Raw genomic sequence first — 16,366 nt, 5'->3', positions numbered from 1 at the left:
CTCAAATGGGCCATAGAGAACAGGAACAGAAAAAATGGATTTTTTTGTAGACATACAAAATTTAGTTCACACAATCGTGACCTGGTCTTGATGAAAAAAGTCTGTTCTCGCCAATAGGACGTCCAACAAAATCTTTGTTGTTGTTGCTTAGCCAAACCAAATTTGGTAAACAGACGCATCATGGGAATAGGAATAAAAAAGTATATTTTGACCACACCCCTCCCCAAACCAGAAGTTCGCCATCTTGGATTTAAAAAAATCAACATATAAAAAATGGAGAAAAATGGTAGAGTGAGGTTAAGGTTAAGGTTGGGACTAGAGTTAGGACTAGGTTTAGGTCTTCAGTGAGGAGTTCAGGTGGGGTTAGGGGTTAGTGTCAGGGGTTAGTTCCTTGTACAACAGGTGTGTGTTTAAGATGCTGCTGAAATCTCACCTGGATTGTCAGTGAGAGCAGCGTCTGCAGCCCTTAACTGTAAATGTTCTTCTGAAAGAACAAATCCTACGAACAGTCAGGAACATTCGAGAGAACAAAAATTCTACTGTTTTAGGATATTATTCCTCTCCATGATTGTAAGTAATATATTTTCTTAAATTATTTCCTATAAACATGTAACTGTGTGATCCAATCACGTGTGAGGAGTTTTTCTAGAGTCTGTGTCTGTTTGGTCTGACAGAGTTTCTCCAGGAGCAGAGACTCAGTCTGTCCCAGACCCAGAGCCTGAACCCCGCTGGACTCAACACCAACATCACCCCCCGACCCCCATCACTCCCCATCACCCCCCATCACCCCTCGACCCCCCATGACCAGAGTGCACTCTTATACACCCCCACCCCGGCCCCCTCCTTCACCGTTCACCACAGAAACCATGATAAATACGACAGAAGCGTCGGCTTAGTTCAGTAAGTTTCTGACTTAAATCTTCTCCCTGAGTGTGTCATGTGAATTTGGACATTTCGTGGCTGAAGCTGTAAAATAGTCATTGTGTGTGTAGACGCTCCACTGACCTCGTTCACTCTGGGTGTTGGTGAATTCGGTGCAACTGTCGGTGCAACTGTCACATAAGAAGGAATTCTTCTGCATAATAAAGTTTTGTGAATCTGGGGCAGAGTCTCTCAGCATCTTCTCAAAGTGGAAACATTTTTTAAGAAAAGAATCCTAAATGAGGCCCGTTTTGTTCATTTCAGACTTGATGCTGCTGCACTTGAAGTGCAAACTGTTCTGCTCAGTGACCTCGGATGACACTTGCTGCTGTTTTATGATACAAACTGCAGAAACACATCTCGGACAAAAAGCAAATAATCCAGTGTGTTTACATAAAATCCTGCATCACAAATCAAAGTTTATCTGAGTTTATCCTTTAGCTTTTGTTCACCCAGAGCCAGAGTCACGTGACCTGATTGGAGTGAGCTGCGAGTCCGAGTCTCTCTGTGAGTGAGTGCTCTGTAGGGGCTGCTAAAGTGTGCAGGTCTGTGCAGTGAATGAGAGGTTAGGGACAACAGTGGACATTCAGACACAGCCGTAAATGTCATAAATGTTCCCTGTAGCAACCATAATGTAAACAAAGAGCCAAACGTGTGCAGTAGTTATAATTAGATTAACAAAAATGAATAACGGTTTAAAAATGTCATAAAAAGTCCTTCCTTGTGCATGAATTCTCTCTGCATTTTGGATGGAGAGACATATGACGTACAGGCTTTAGTTTTTTTTCTTTTTCTTTTCAACTTTTCATCACAAACCGTCACTGAATTGATGTAAAACTGTGATATATTTTTAGCACAGGGACTTTACTCCAAACCAAACCAGAATTAGGGAGAACGCACACTTGGACTGTGCCGTTCTCAAGCACGATCGTGTAGGTTCTATGTTCTATACTCACACCTGCACAACCGAACCGAGCTACAGCCGCTGACGTCATCACACGGTGCCGTTTGTTTACATGTCGCACAGCAGAAATAAATAAGTCCAGTGGCAGAAATATCTTTTAAATAGTGAGGCAGATGTGAGTCCTGCTGCGATACATGCTCCTCTGTGAGTTTATGGAGACAAAAACAGAGCAGAGACATGAGGACCAGACGAGACGAGGCTGCAAAACTTTTCTCACCATCCACAGTCCTCGTTGAAGGTCAGCGCGGACTCATTGTGTTTTAGAGTGACTTTATTCACTGTTTTCCTCGTATGAATAACATCAACACATGCACGCACACACACACGCGCACACACAAGTCGTGCATGTGCTCATACATGAGCTCTGTGCCTACTCCATTCGGGGTGAAGTCCCATCCGTGCCGTGCTCACACTGGACAAACATGCCGCGTTTTAGGGGTCATCCATGCCTGGGCGCGGTTCTGAAGCCCTAGATCTTGTTTAGTTCGGTGCAGTCCTGCTTTTGTGCATTCAAGAGTAGACAGGGCAAAGGCAAAGGACACATGTACACTGCATACATGACATTAAAACTCTCCAGGCAGGCGTTGCACATTTGCAACAGGTAAATTCCAATTACCTACTTACTCCACATCCATACTTTATGAGCCTTTTTTCCCATCCATGCTGATAAACGTGGATGATGCAAACTGTGCAAGAATGGTTACACGCAAACAGCCTGCCAGAAGTGAAAAGTACTTTTGTGCTTTACAAAGGATAAAAAATTGTTTCTTGGAGAACCACACAAAAAAGTGATTCTGTTCTGTCACTATAAAGCTGTGCTTTATGTTTTCATTGTTATAAAAACTGATATACAAATAAAGAGGGCGTTCATATCATTTTCAGTCTTCAGTGTTAAGTTACCACACTGGACCAAATCTGCAACATCCCAGAACACATTGGATCTCAAAAAAAAAAAAAAAAGTCAGGATTGTATATTACTACCCCATATGATAATTTTCCCCAAAATATCAGATTTTTCCTAAAATTTAATTTGAGCCTGAGAGGGTTAAAAGCAAAGAGATTTTCAGATTTCTTAAGTTCTGACGGTGCCTGTTACCAATTCCAAATAACAGACAACAGCAAAAGAAAGTTGACATATATATGATCATCTGTTTGAAGTAATCAATTGAAGGAAATATCTGTGTCCAGGGAAGCTTCTGCACTGAATGTGCAGACGAGACAGGGTCCAGGGATATCAGATCGAGTCTGCAAGGAAAACAGCCCAACACATCTGCCTCATCCTTCTCACTGGACACTGATGTGCAGACGGAGCGCACGAAGGACACTATCAGCCATGGCGTTTGCTGAGTACAGACCAGGTTGAGGTGAGGCATATGTATCACACCGTTATTTGTGCCTGTACTTAATGATGAATGACTTTTATGTTAACCTGGCACCTCCCACGTGTGCAGTCGAGGTGTTTGGAATATTAACAGAAATGGTGTTGTAACAACGCCGCCTCAAATCTAGTTTGGGGAAATAAAATCGAAGTATAAGGTGCACAGGGAAGCACATCAAATGAGAGCCAGGTTACATAATTTACAGAATATTTATTTTACATTTTTAAAGGAAACACATTTTTTATTTAATTAACTTTAGCTACAACATTAGAAGTCCTGGATCCAATCACTCATTCAGTTTATTATAAAACAGTTCAGAGTCCTACACTTTTTGGAGACACACACCTGCGCAGTCTACCACCGCACCCACCCATTAACCCGACATTATATCAAAGTTAAACCTGCACCTGCCTGGACCCGTGATACATCACACACAAATTAAAAACTTTCTAACTGAGGCATTTGTCAGAATACGAATTGAAAAGTTACAATTGCAAGAATTACAATCACAAAATGAAACGGTTACACTTTTTTCAGTACGAATACAAATTCACAGATGACTCAACTGACTCAACTGTCAACACTTCACAGACTTTATTTACTGAGCAGAAGAAACATCGAGATGCCGGACTTTTTTAAATTCTAGAATGTTAAAACCCACCTGTTTCAGCAACTAATTGTCCGTACACGATGCGGTGCAGGACCTTGCTACTTGTCCCTTCCCCCTTCCTTCAGCATGTCCAGAAGTCCAGCTTTTTGTGCAATGGTTACATCTTCCTCTTCCTTTTAGGTGCGAGCGCAGGAGTCTTTTTGTCGACATTGTGGGTTTTGTCGAGGAGAAAACTTGCAAACATACAGCACTTCAGAACCACACTGATACAGTCCAACATTTATGAACATTTGAGAAACGAACACATTCTGTACTGTACAGAGACATGGCACAGAGGAGACTGATTGACAACGGTCTACAACACAATGCACGTTCATACGCATAATTGCACAAAAAAAATCTGCAAAACAGCAAGGCCATGAAAGGTGAACTGCAATATAGTGAGGGACGACTGTATCTGAAACTGGACCAATTCTGATCTGAACCGGTTTCACTCTCAGCTGGGGCCTCTCTCTATCGCCGCCTCTGGTCCTGACCTGAAACAACAGGACACAGCACAACAACAGGTCAGAAACCAGGACTAAACCAGTACTAAACCAGGTCTAAAGGTCGTAGCAGTAGGTCATTGGGAAGATGTGCAGGAGCTACAACAGAAGGATCACCAAGACTCCACCCGAGTCTTGTGTGTGTGATCTAAACTCTGATTGGACGTCACACATTTTATACCTGACAATTAGAAAAAAAACCCTGAGAGACATAAAAATGTAAGATCAGACTTTTACCTGAACACACCATCTCGAGAGCCCGGGCAGAGGAGGAGGAACCAGAGACACATCCTCTCACTGAAGATTCTTTACACAGTCAGGTCTGATCCTCCACACACAACTCTGTGAAAATCATCTCTCTGTTCTCCGTGAACAGCAGAGCCACAGTCCAGGTCTCTGCACACAGCAGTTGCAGCCTCGTGGTCCCAGAGTCCAGAGGACTCCACCCGTCTCCACTCTCCTCTGAGTCTCGCCTCCACAATCCCATTATAGCAACTGGCTCCTCCCACCACCCTGATCGACTCTGAACAGACAAGAGACACAGTGAAGCCCCGCCCCTTTACCTGAGCAATGAAGCCCCACCCCTTTACCTGAGCAGGTGAGGTTGACAGTGGCTCCAGAGGAGCAGGTCCTTGAGTTGGAGCGGGGACAGTCCATCAGAGCAGACTCATGGCCCTCACAGTGGAAGGAGAGAGCGCCCCCTGGAGGAGAGAAGGAGCCCCACAGTCCAGCTCCCTGCACAGCACCTCTGCCCCCCGCTGGTCCAAGTCCCCGTCACAGACCCCGGTCCAGGACCTGTCCCAGATCTGCACTGATCCTGAACACAGACCGGACCCCGAGACCAACCGCACCGACTCTGTGGACACACATGTGACATCACCGCTGTAGTGCAAATATATATGTGTGCTAAATATTTATATTACTGTTGGGAGATGTGTGTGTGTGTGTGTTTGTGTATCTGTGTGTGTGAGTGTGTGTCTGTGTGTGTGTGTGTGTGTGTGTGTGTGTCTGTGTGTGTGTGTGTGTGTGTGTGTGTGTGTGTGTGTCTGTGTGTGTGTGTGTGTGTGTGTGTGTGTGTGTGTGTGTGTGTGTGTGTTCTGTGTGTGTGTCTGTGTGTGTGTGTGTGTGTGTGTGTGTGTGTGTGTGTGTGTGTGTATGTGTGTGTGTGTGTGTGTGTGTGTGTGTGTGTGTGTGTGTGTGTGTAGTGTGTCTGTGTGTGTGTGTGCTGTGTGTGTGTGTGTGTGCTGTGTGTGTGTGTGTGTGTGTGTGTGTGTGTGTCCCTGAGTATTTTAAACATTTTGTCTTTATAGAACAATATGACAATATTTAATATCATATATTTTCTTCAACTGGTGGTTAATAAATCATTTATTAATAAACTGTATATGTGTCTGTGTCTCTTTTTGATCATCACTGCATCCTTTTCTATACTGAACCTGTAAGTTAAACCTCGGCCACATATGTTTTATACTTTACCTCTGCCTCTTTCCTTCTGTACTTAACAAACTACTTGTATAAGTCATTCTTTTTGCTTGCGTTTAATCACTGTGAAGTCAAAAATCCCAGCCCCTCTGCTCCAAGAACATTTCGCTCAGCTAAACTGGTGTGGAGTTTAAACTTAAGATCCTGCTTCTTGTCCTGTTTTAAAAACAACACTTCATAATGAGTCGTAACGGCGCACAGACTGTCTTTGGTCCACACGTCCACAGGAGTTTTCCCAAACTGAGCCACAAAATCCTCCAAATCAAACTCCATCCCTGGTAAAAAAAATTACACGCAGTAAAAAGAAAAAAAAACTAGTGGTTTTAATCTAAATAACCTCACAGATTCACTCACCTGCGTAATACAACAAACACATAACAACATTACATATTGGTACAGGAAAATACACTGTGAAGCGAAGGAGAGACTCAGACCAGGGCACAGCTTCACCACCAATGCCCCTCTAGTCTTCACCTACCTAACCGGGTGCTCACCTGAGTAACTGTGGCTCTTCACACAGTTCTGCAGCGGCTTTTTATGCACCCAAACCCAGCGGGTCTGCAAGACAATCTGTCACAGACGACCTCACAATCTCCCGCGGATGTGCTGCCGAGATTTCTGCTTGTGCGGTGAACACACAAACATGTTCCCACGACATTACCAAAAAAACAAAACCGGTGAAGCCCAAAGGAGAAACGCCTCTCGCCTGACCAGAGGTAAAGGCAGTTAAACTTCCACAAAAGCTGTACACGAGACTCATCAAACATGCAAAAACAAAGCCACAATAGTCCCCACGAAACGCCAAAGTCGTATCCCCTCTGCGCCCGCTCCAACGCAGCACACGCTCCTGAACAGCACCTGATAAAAAAAAACTCCCACGCTGCCAGCTGGACTCATTCATAAAATCACAAAAGTAGGTCAGTGGCTCAGGCTGAGACACGAAAGGCACAAGGATCACGGCCGAACTACAGTACACCTCACAAAATCCCAACGCACAATCACATTTGTCTAGAGGAGATACTTTACCAAAACAACGTTTGTGCCAGTCCCAGTCTTCTCCCCTCCTTCTGTCCTCTGGAGACATTCCAGCCTGTGACGAGGATTTAAGAAGACGAAGAAGAGACCTCCGACAGTAGGAAAGAAACCAAACCCCGACAGACCACAACAAAAGAAAGAGGGACACGACAACGGCAGTGTTTTTAGGTGTTTGGAGAGAGCATTTATTATAAAAAACATTATACTGATGGTCGTGGCGGCGCAACAGCGTGGACAGCCCAGAGTGGAGAGAGACAGGCAGTATTAGGTAAGGCCAAATATTTAGTGGACAAAGCTCTACAGACACTTTATTGTTCTTTAGTTGCACCATATTTGACATACTGTGCTGAGATCTGGGCTAATAATTCCAAAACAATATTGGAAGCACTTTTCATATGACAGAAAAGAGCACGAGGAATAATTCATAAAGTTGGGTTTTATGAGCACAACAAGCAGCATTTATCACTTCAAACATGTTCAAACTTAAGGATAAACTGATCAACTTCCAGAGCACCAAAATAATGTACAAGGCAAAAAGGAAAGAATGACCAAAACATATTCAGAAACATTTTATTGAAAGAGAAAGTTCTTGTCATTTAAGGGGAATGCACCTCTTTAAAATGTCCAGAGTCCAAACAACAAGGAAAAGTTTTTGTGTTTCAGGTTGCGGGTCAAAATCTGGAACTCTGAGTGATGAGCTCAAAAAATGCCCAAATCTGAAAATGCTGAAAGAAGGATATAAAGAAACGATTCTAGCTAAGTGTGCAGAAGAAGGAATTGAAGTGAATTTGTCATCTGAATATAAACTAGAACATATTTATTGTTTATCTGGAGTAATGTGACGTACGATTAGAAGAGTCTGGCAGAAGCACATTATTGCTTTCATGAATTATTGAGCTATATTTTTAACTGGAGATTATATTTGTGATGAGTGATGTAAAATGATTGACTTTATGTATCTGTTGATTGCTGTTATGTGTTTCTCTGTTTGCTCCAATTTGGTCCATTCTCAGACCGATTGTGAGCGCCCTCTGGTGGACACAACACAGAACACAGCCTTGACATGACAAACATTTGGAAGTGGAAAGAGAGAGAGAGGGTTTTCTCAAATATTTCATGACACTTTATAAAGTTGTGGTCCTGTACACATATAACACCCACACACATCTCTCACACTAAACATGGCAAAGGAGAAATTGGCTTTTAGGTGGAGATGAACAGCAGACTGAGGTCCTGTGTTGCTCTCTCGTCTGTGTTGGTTCATCCTCTTGTGAAGTGGCTGTTTTTCGTTTCTCCAGTGTAGTTTTGTCCTTTGGCTGGACCAGTTTCTGTCTCAAAGTGTTTGTAGGTTTGAAATAGTCTGGGATCTCACGGTGTCTGAACATCCTCGTAGTTTTTCAGAAACACCAGCCATGTAAGGAATAGTGACGATCTTTCTTCTGGGCTTTGATTCTGCCGCTTCAACAGCCACTTCACAAGAGGATGAACCAACACAGACGAGAGAGCAACACAGGACCTCAGTCTGCTGCTCATCTCCACATAAAAGGACCTCAGTCTGCCATATAAACATTTATCTTCATCCAGAAGATCACGTCTGCACTCTTTTTCTGTCAAACTCCACTATTAACATCACTTTTTTTTCAACGATGTAAAAATAGAAAAATGTTGGACTGTTTTACACAGAGGAGAGTGAGTCTGTCGGAGCACACAGAGACACTGAGGAGTGACAAGTCCAGAGTGTAAACCCAGGGAACAGAGTGTGAGTGAATGTGTTGTTGAAGGTGTGGAGGTGGGTCAGTTGGTCAGAGGAGACTGTGTAGAAGGACAGAGAGCCAGCAGGACAGTCCACAAACACTGCTACTCTCCCACGAGAGGAGCAGGGCTGAGGGAGATGGGTTCGACAGTCATTATGACGAACAAAGAAACCACCTTTAGAACACAGCCAGACTCCAGGACTGATCATTGCATCCAAACAAACTGTCATAATCGTCTCCTTTCCTTCTGATTCTTCTGTAAGACACTGATATAAAAACATCTCCACTCCACTGGACCTCCCAGTAACAGCGACCAGTCAGACCAGTGGAACACAGAATCTGACGGCCAGATGTCAAATCTGTCCTGATGATCTGGATACGGCTGCTCCTCTGTCACACGTGTCACCTTCTTGTTGTTGTCAGACAGTTTGAGTTTTCTGTTCACTGTGTTTGGATCCAGAGTGAGATCACAGAAATCTGATCGAGAGAGAAAACACAACACAGCAGCAGTTAGTCCCCTGTCCACTCTCATCATTCCACTCTTCTGTTTGTCTCACATTTATGTGAGTGTAAAAACATTTCCTTTCACAGCCCCACAGTCTATTTCAGATTATTTTCAGTATAAATCTGGAGTCTATTTCAGATTATTCTCAGTGTAAATCTGGATTTCTCTGGAGTTTGTTGCTGCAGTGACAAAATGCAGCAACAAGTGTGTGTAACAGAATGTTGACAGACGCTTTTGTTTGTGTGACAAAAATAAAATCATAAAACTGACCAGAGTTAAATGGGTTAAGTCGGACTTACATCTCCAGATTAGATTCATCCATCGTTCTCCAGCAGGTCTCAGTCTGAAGGAAACACACCATGTCAGAGTTTGTTTCAGAGCATTTTCACTCCATGTGACATTCAAATATGTTCTTTTGACCCTAACACTCTTCTCAATCTGTGGTGCACAGGCCTCTGGTGCTTCTGAAGTCTGTTTTTATTCATGACACTGTCATTTATGATTTTGAGTGTTAAGCAGGCGAGCATGTCCATACCTGAGAGTGTCCAGTGTGCAGTGGGGGTCCTCCTGTAGAGCACACAGGAGCTTTACTCCTGTGTCTCCTGGATGGTTGTAGCTGAGGTCCAGTTCTATCAGATGTGAGGGGTTGGACCTCAGAGCTGAAGCCAGAGAAGCACAGCCTTCCTCTGAGAGCAGACAACCTGACAGTCTGAGGACACAGATTATTGGAATCAGTCCATTCATTAAAAACATTCAACCCAAATGAGACAAAGAACAAGTCCCAGATCTTTATGTGACTTTATCAAATGTGATTTTCCAACGCAAATACCAACAGGTTATAACAGGTAATAATAGTGAAGAATATGAACCCCTCTGACCTGAGCTGTTCCAGTTTACAGTGACGACTCTTCAGTCCAACACACAACATCTTCAGCCCCGAGTCCTTCAAGTCGTTGAAACTGAGGTCCAGGACTCTCAGACTAGAGGACTGGGAGCTGAGGACTGAGGACAGAGCTTCACAGCTTCTCTCTGACAGGTTACAGCTGCTCAGTCTGGAGACAGAAAACATTGTTTATGTAGAAGTTGAATCAAACTATCCTCTGTTAAACAAAGGAGACTCACAGAGTTTTGGTGGAGGCCTTGACCACTGGCAGCAGCCTCAGGAGAACCTCCTCTGAAGCAGAGTATTTCTTCAGCTCAAACTGGTCCAGATCTTCTTCTGATGACAGTAAGATGAAGGCCAGAGCTGACCACTGAGCAGGAGACAGTCCACCTTCAGACAGACATCCTGATCTCAGGTACTGTTGGATCTGCTCCACCAGAGAACGATCATTCAGTTCATTCAGACAGTGGAGCAGGTTGATGCTCCTCTCTGCAGACACATCCTCACTCAGCTTCTTCTTGATGTATTCAGCTGTTTTCTGACTTGGTCTGGGAGCTACTTTCTGTCTGTGTCAGCAGACCTTGTAGAAGGCTCTGATTGGTCGACAGTGAAAGACCCAGGAGGAAGCGCAGGAGCAGGTCCAGGTGTCCGTTTGGACTCTGTAAGGCCTGGTCCACAGCTGTCTGATGAAGATGCTTTAGTTTTTTTTCCACACTGAACATTGTAGACTTCTGTGTTTTCTGTGAGAGCAGGTTGATCCCAGTGTTGATGAAGGTCTGATGGACGTGAAGAGCAGCCAGAAACTCCTGCACACTCAGATGGATGAAGCAGTAGACCTTGTCCTGGTACAGGCCTGGCTCCTCTCTAAAGACCTGTGTGAACACTCCGGAGTACACTGAGGCCGCTGCAGCGTCCAGCCCACACTCGCTCAGGTCACTCTCATAGAAGATCAGGTTTCCTTCCTGCAGCTGTTCAAAGGCCAGTTTTCCCAGAGACTCCACCATCTTCCTGGTCTCTGGACTCCAGTGTGGGTCTGTCTCAGATCCTTCTTCATACTTGATGTTCTTGACTTTGGCTTGAACCACCAGGAAGTGGATGTACATCTGAGTCAGGGTCTTGGGCAGATCTCCTCTCTCTCTGCTTTTCAACACAAGCTCCAGGACTGCGGCAGCGATCCAGCAGAAGATCGGCAGGTGGCACATGATGTGGAGGCTTCTGGACGTCTTGATGTGGGAGATGATTGTGTCGGCCTCGTCTCTGAACCTCTTCCTGAAGTACTGCTCCTTCTGTGGGTCGGTGAACCCTCTGACCTCTGTCACCATGGAGACGCACTCAGCAGGGATCTGATTGGCCGCCGCGGGTCGTGTGGTTATCCAGAGGCGAGCGGAGGGAAGCAGGCTCCCCCTGATGAGGTTCACCAGCAGCACGTGCACTGAGGCGGACTCTGTGGGGTCGCTCAGGATTTTGGTTTTGGTGAAGTCCAGAGGAGGTCTGCACTCGTCCAGACCGTCAAAGATGAAGAGCACCTTGAGGTCTTCAAAGCTGCAGAGTTCTACTTGTGTTTGACTAAAGAAGTGACGAACAAGTGTCACCAAGCTGAAGCTTCTCTCCTTCAGCACATTGAGTGCTCTGAAAGTGAACGGGAACAGCAGCTGTATGTCCTGGTTGGCTTCACCTTTAGCCCAGTCCAGAGTGAACTTCTGAGTGAGCACTGTTTTCCCGATGCCAGCCACTCCCTTTGTCAGCACTGTTCTGATGGCTCCATGTGTGTGAGCTGGGCCTTTAAACATGTCTTCACATGTGATGGCTGTCTCTGCTGGGCCTGGTGTCCTGGAGGCTGTTTCCATGTGTCTGACCTCATGTTGCTGGTTGACCTCTGAAGACCCTCCCTCTGTGATGTAGAGCTCTGTGTAGATCTGATCCAGAAGGCTGGAGTTTCCTGCTTTAGCGATGCCCTCAAACACACACTCAAACTTCTGCTGCAGGTCAGACTTCAGTTTATGCTGATAAACTTCAGAATAAATTCCTGAATGAAGACAACAGATACAGACCTGAGTCTCAGAGAAGATAAAATGACTGTGAGCACCTTGTTAAATGTGTTAAATGGTCCTACTGCTCCTCAGACGCTCAGCCAGCTCCTTCTGCTTCATCCTCCTCAGGAAGTTCAGTGTGATCTTCAGAACAGCCTCACTGCAGCTCCTCTGCTCTTCATCCTCATCCTCCACAGGATCTAAACCTTCTGACTCATCTGTACTCAGAACCTTGTGGAGCTTCTTCAGCTCCTTCTGGACAAAAGTGACGATGTCCTCCTCCAGAAGCTGAACAGACACATTATAAACAACACAAATGCACTCAGTGTCAGATCTGTGTGAAACAAGCTTCATTCATCTGAACATTTCCAAACTTTAGTGAATGACACACCTTAAATATGGAGTCCAGCTGTGTGTGATGGTGCTGACCACTGGAGACCTCTGGACCCGGCTGCTCCCCTCTGTCACAGACACACATGAAACACGCATCATTATTATTTATTATTTATATATTGTTCTTATGATCAATGCTTTTGAAAACTCACAGCTCCTTGGCAAAATTATATGGATGTCCCATAGACGTGTCACTCCTGAGGGACTCACAGCTGGGACCAGGTTCAGACGGAGGATGTTTCTGGTGGATCCTGAGACACAGAAGAAAACACACTTCAGTCACAGTAAAACACATGGGACTGTTCTGACTCAGGTCAGATACTTCAGGAGGTTCTACAAAGTGTTCATGAGGCCTTCACCACAGACGCTTCAGTACGGCACATTCAACAACAAACACATCTAGTTCAGATATTTGTAATAATACTGACCTCTGACCTATGGAAGATGTGAAATCATGGCTGTTACATGATATTGAATCTTAGGGAATAGACTTGCACAAAGTTTGGACAACAGCCTCTGACAGGAGGTTAACTTTGAGACATTCTACCCTTCCACCATGTGTCTGAACCTCCCTATCTCGGACCTGTCACCCAAGCAAGATATACTGACTTGTGTTCATGTACTCCTTGTGTGCTGTACCACACAAAGACCCCTTAAAAGATTAAAAATCTCTTTTTACAAACTAACTTTTCTTTGAAGCTTCACCTATTGATAAATCAATTGACTGAAGTTTGTTCTCTGACTATAATCGACAAATAAAGACACTATGGGATTTTGATGGAACAATCTCAAAATCTCAAGCCAATAGACTTTCTCCAGAGAAAGAAAGGAATGAAATTCAATTCCTTCAATGAACTATTGCCACTTTGTTTTAATACTGATTTGTAAATGTCATGTAAATACTTTCTTTGTGTAAAACTGTTAATGTAGATAGTGTGTAATATATGAGCTATGTCATAAAACCTCCCACTCAGCAAACTCACATTCCACATGCAGACCCACCATTGGTCAGTTTTTCCCGCTTATCTTAAGATTTAACAGGAGGGACAACGTCCAAGTTCTCCCTCCGTTCAAAGATTTGCCCATCGCTTGACGTGTTTTTATTCAAATACCTGTAGCTGATCTGATTCGAAAGCTTTCATATTTTTGCAAATTTAAATATTCGCATTTTTGCAGACAATAGTCTTTTTGATTGATTAGCCTTAATCTGTGAGCAGCACTATTAGACTTCACAGACACTGAAACGTGTCGTCAGGACCACATGGTGACTGGACAGCTCCACGCTTCCTGGGTTGTATGTGCACTGTCAAACAATGGCTTGCTTCATCAATTTAGACTCAACACAGAACTTTAGATAACTCTTAACGTTGTGCCTAATCTCACATTTCTAGACACTAGTTTAGAGCGACCTACACTCATTTGCATATTTTGATAATTAAATGTTTCTGTTTAACTTGGTCAATAAATATTCATAAACCACAGTTTGCTTTGGTGAATAGTGATGTTATTTCCAGTGATGTCATTCAAAATATGTCGGTCACTGATATGGTCAAGAATTTATGAACCTTCAGATCAATAGTTTAATTAATTATTTATTTATTTATTTATTTATTAACATAAGCAATTGATTCAATTGGATTGGTAATATTTCTCAACATTTGTTGAGTGGTGCCCCCAAATTTACTTCTAGTCAGAGCCGAACACTCACAAAGGCCACGTGAGTGCTGCTTTAACTTAGAACTCCTAAATTCCAATCTGTAACATCAGTTACCCCCCGACATCTAATGGTATCATGCTGAGCCCGTGTAGATTTCTCCTACATATTTTGGTGCCCGGGTGTGAGGCCAGATGTAGTCACACTACATATTTTTAAAGTTTGAATTATGGAACAAAGAACAGACTTGTGTGTATCATTCTGATTTGAATGTGATTCTCTGTGAACTGTGGACCACTCCTGGACATGTTTTTATTTCATTCAAACCACGTCACCCACATTATATTCAAATGTTTGTTGACATAAAGTGGTGACATTATAAGGTGTTGTGAGTGTGACTTACTGTGGACCATGTTCTCTTTTCAAATCAATCCCTCCATCATTAGAGCGATCACTGTTGAATGAGTGGGCGCTGGTCCCAGGAGCAGGTCTGTGGACACAGATGGAGCAGTGGCTTTAGTCTGAGCTCTGACATGGAGAACAGTGGTGGAGCGTTAGAGATGGTCCCTTACCTCTGAGCTTTGGGGGGGTGAGTGGTTTTAGAGGGAGGGGCTCCGTCCTCTCTGTGCTCTCTCTGATCCATGCTCTGTTCATTTGCTTCAAAAGGAAAAACACACAAAACATTCATCCCAAACAACACGAATGTTTAAAACATGTCACAAATGTTTCTCTCCTCAACACACACTTACATTTGTGACTCTTGTTTGTTTGTCTTGAGTTGTTTATAATGAATATAAATGATTTCTGTGAGGTCCTAAAAATACACATTGTATTTAATTTGCTGATGATACTAGTCGACTCTGTGTAAAGTCAAAACAAGTGTGAATCAAAGCTCACTCTGTCTGTTCTATAATTCTACAATTTTGCCATATTTAAATTATTGTGTAGAAATTTGGGGGAACAATTACAAAACAATTAAACAACCCATCTATATACTGCAGAAAAAAGCCATAAGAATTGTTCACTGTGCCAATTATTCTGCCCCAACAAACCCAGTGTTTATTCAGTTCAAAACCTTAAAGTTTCAGGACATAGTCGACCTAAACACAGCTGCTGTTCTGTATAAAGTTCATAATCACAGTAGATGTTTAGCAGTTAGAGGAGCAGATCTATGGAATATTCTGGACGACACGATAAAAGGATTGATTAAGGCATTTAAAAAATAACAAATTAAATAACACACTCCCACACCCACACACACACACACACACACACACACACAAATGAATTTAGATTTGATAGAACTGATATAAAGTCTGATCACCGTGTGCAAACAGCATCAAACCCGCATCTCTGATCCAAAGAAACATGTTGTCACACTAGTCAGGGTTTGGTTTTCTTGAGGCACTAACTAAGTAGTGTTTTGAACAAGTAACTAGTAATGAGTAACTAAAGAGTTAGGGTTAGGGTTAGCCCTAACCCTAACACTGAACAACACACAACGTCACAATGAAGCGTTGACATGATGAAATAAACAGAATGATGTTTGAATGACTAAAAGGAGCTCTTGGTTTCTTCATTAAGACTCAGATTATAAACTAGAGCAGGAGACAAAAACTTTTACACATCAGTTAGTGCAAACCTGAAGGAAAATACTGCTTTTATATCCAAACACAAACAATACAAATGCACTTTAGAAAGAATCAAGTCAAACCTTGTTTGAAACAGCTGAAAGAGGCAGAGGGAACGCGTCTTTAACACCAGCAAATGTTCAACTTTTAGAGTCTACTTCCTGGTGTGTGTGTGTCTGTGGGGGTGTGTCTGTGGGTGTGTTTGTGGTTGTGTGTGTGTGTATCTGTGTGTGGGTGTGTGTGTGCTTGGCGATTTTTGTAGTCCATTACAGAACAGAATCTCTCGGTGTGGAAGTTTTGCTCAAATCACTTTTTAACTCCAGATTAAAAATGGCACAACCAGAAGAGTTTAACCGTCCAACCCAACAAGTGTGAAGCAGAATGTGACCTGGAGCACCAAGACCAACAACAAGACCAACCTTTGGACTCCAGACTTGAAATGAGCGCGTGGTCTCAGTGCTGAGTTGCTGAACTTGTAATTCTATCCAGCACAAACGAAGGTGCAGTTCTAAACAGCTCCAAAGAAATGGTTTAGTTTTCAAATACGGCTCAGCGTTTGATGGAGTGCGTCAGTGAAGGA

General features: G+C 43.4%; 1 pseudogene; it reads right to left on the bottom strand.

Annotated features, from left to right (window-relative positions):
* Nucleotides 1-8,840: 8,840 nt before the first annotated feature.
* On the bottom strand, nt 8,841-15,949 carry LOC129411477 (NACHT, LRR and PYD domains-containing protein 12-like; annotated as a pseudogene).
* Nucleotides 15,950-16,366: the final 417 nt, after the last annotated feature.

This window comes from Boleophthalmus pectinirostris, unplaced genomic scaffold (genome assembly GCF_026225935.1).
Source record: "Boleophthalmus pectinirostris isolate CB_2022bp ecotype Guang Dong unplaced genomic scaffold, ASM2622593v1 HiC_scaffold_1, whole genome shotgun sequence".
In the NCBI taxonomy this organism is placed as follows: Eukaryota; Metazoa; Chordata; class Actinopteri; order Gobiiformes; family Gobiidae; genus Boleophthalmus; species Boleophthalmus pectinirostris.
The sequence above is the reverse complement of the archived record's forward strand: the minus strand, read 5'-3'. Positions and strand labels throughout refer to the sequence as shown.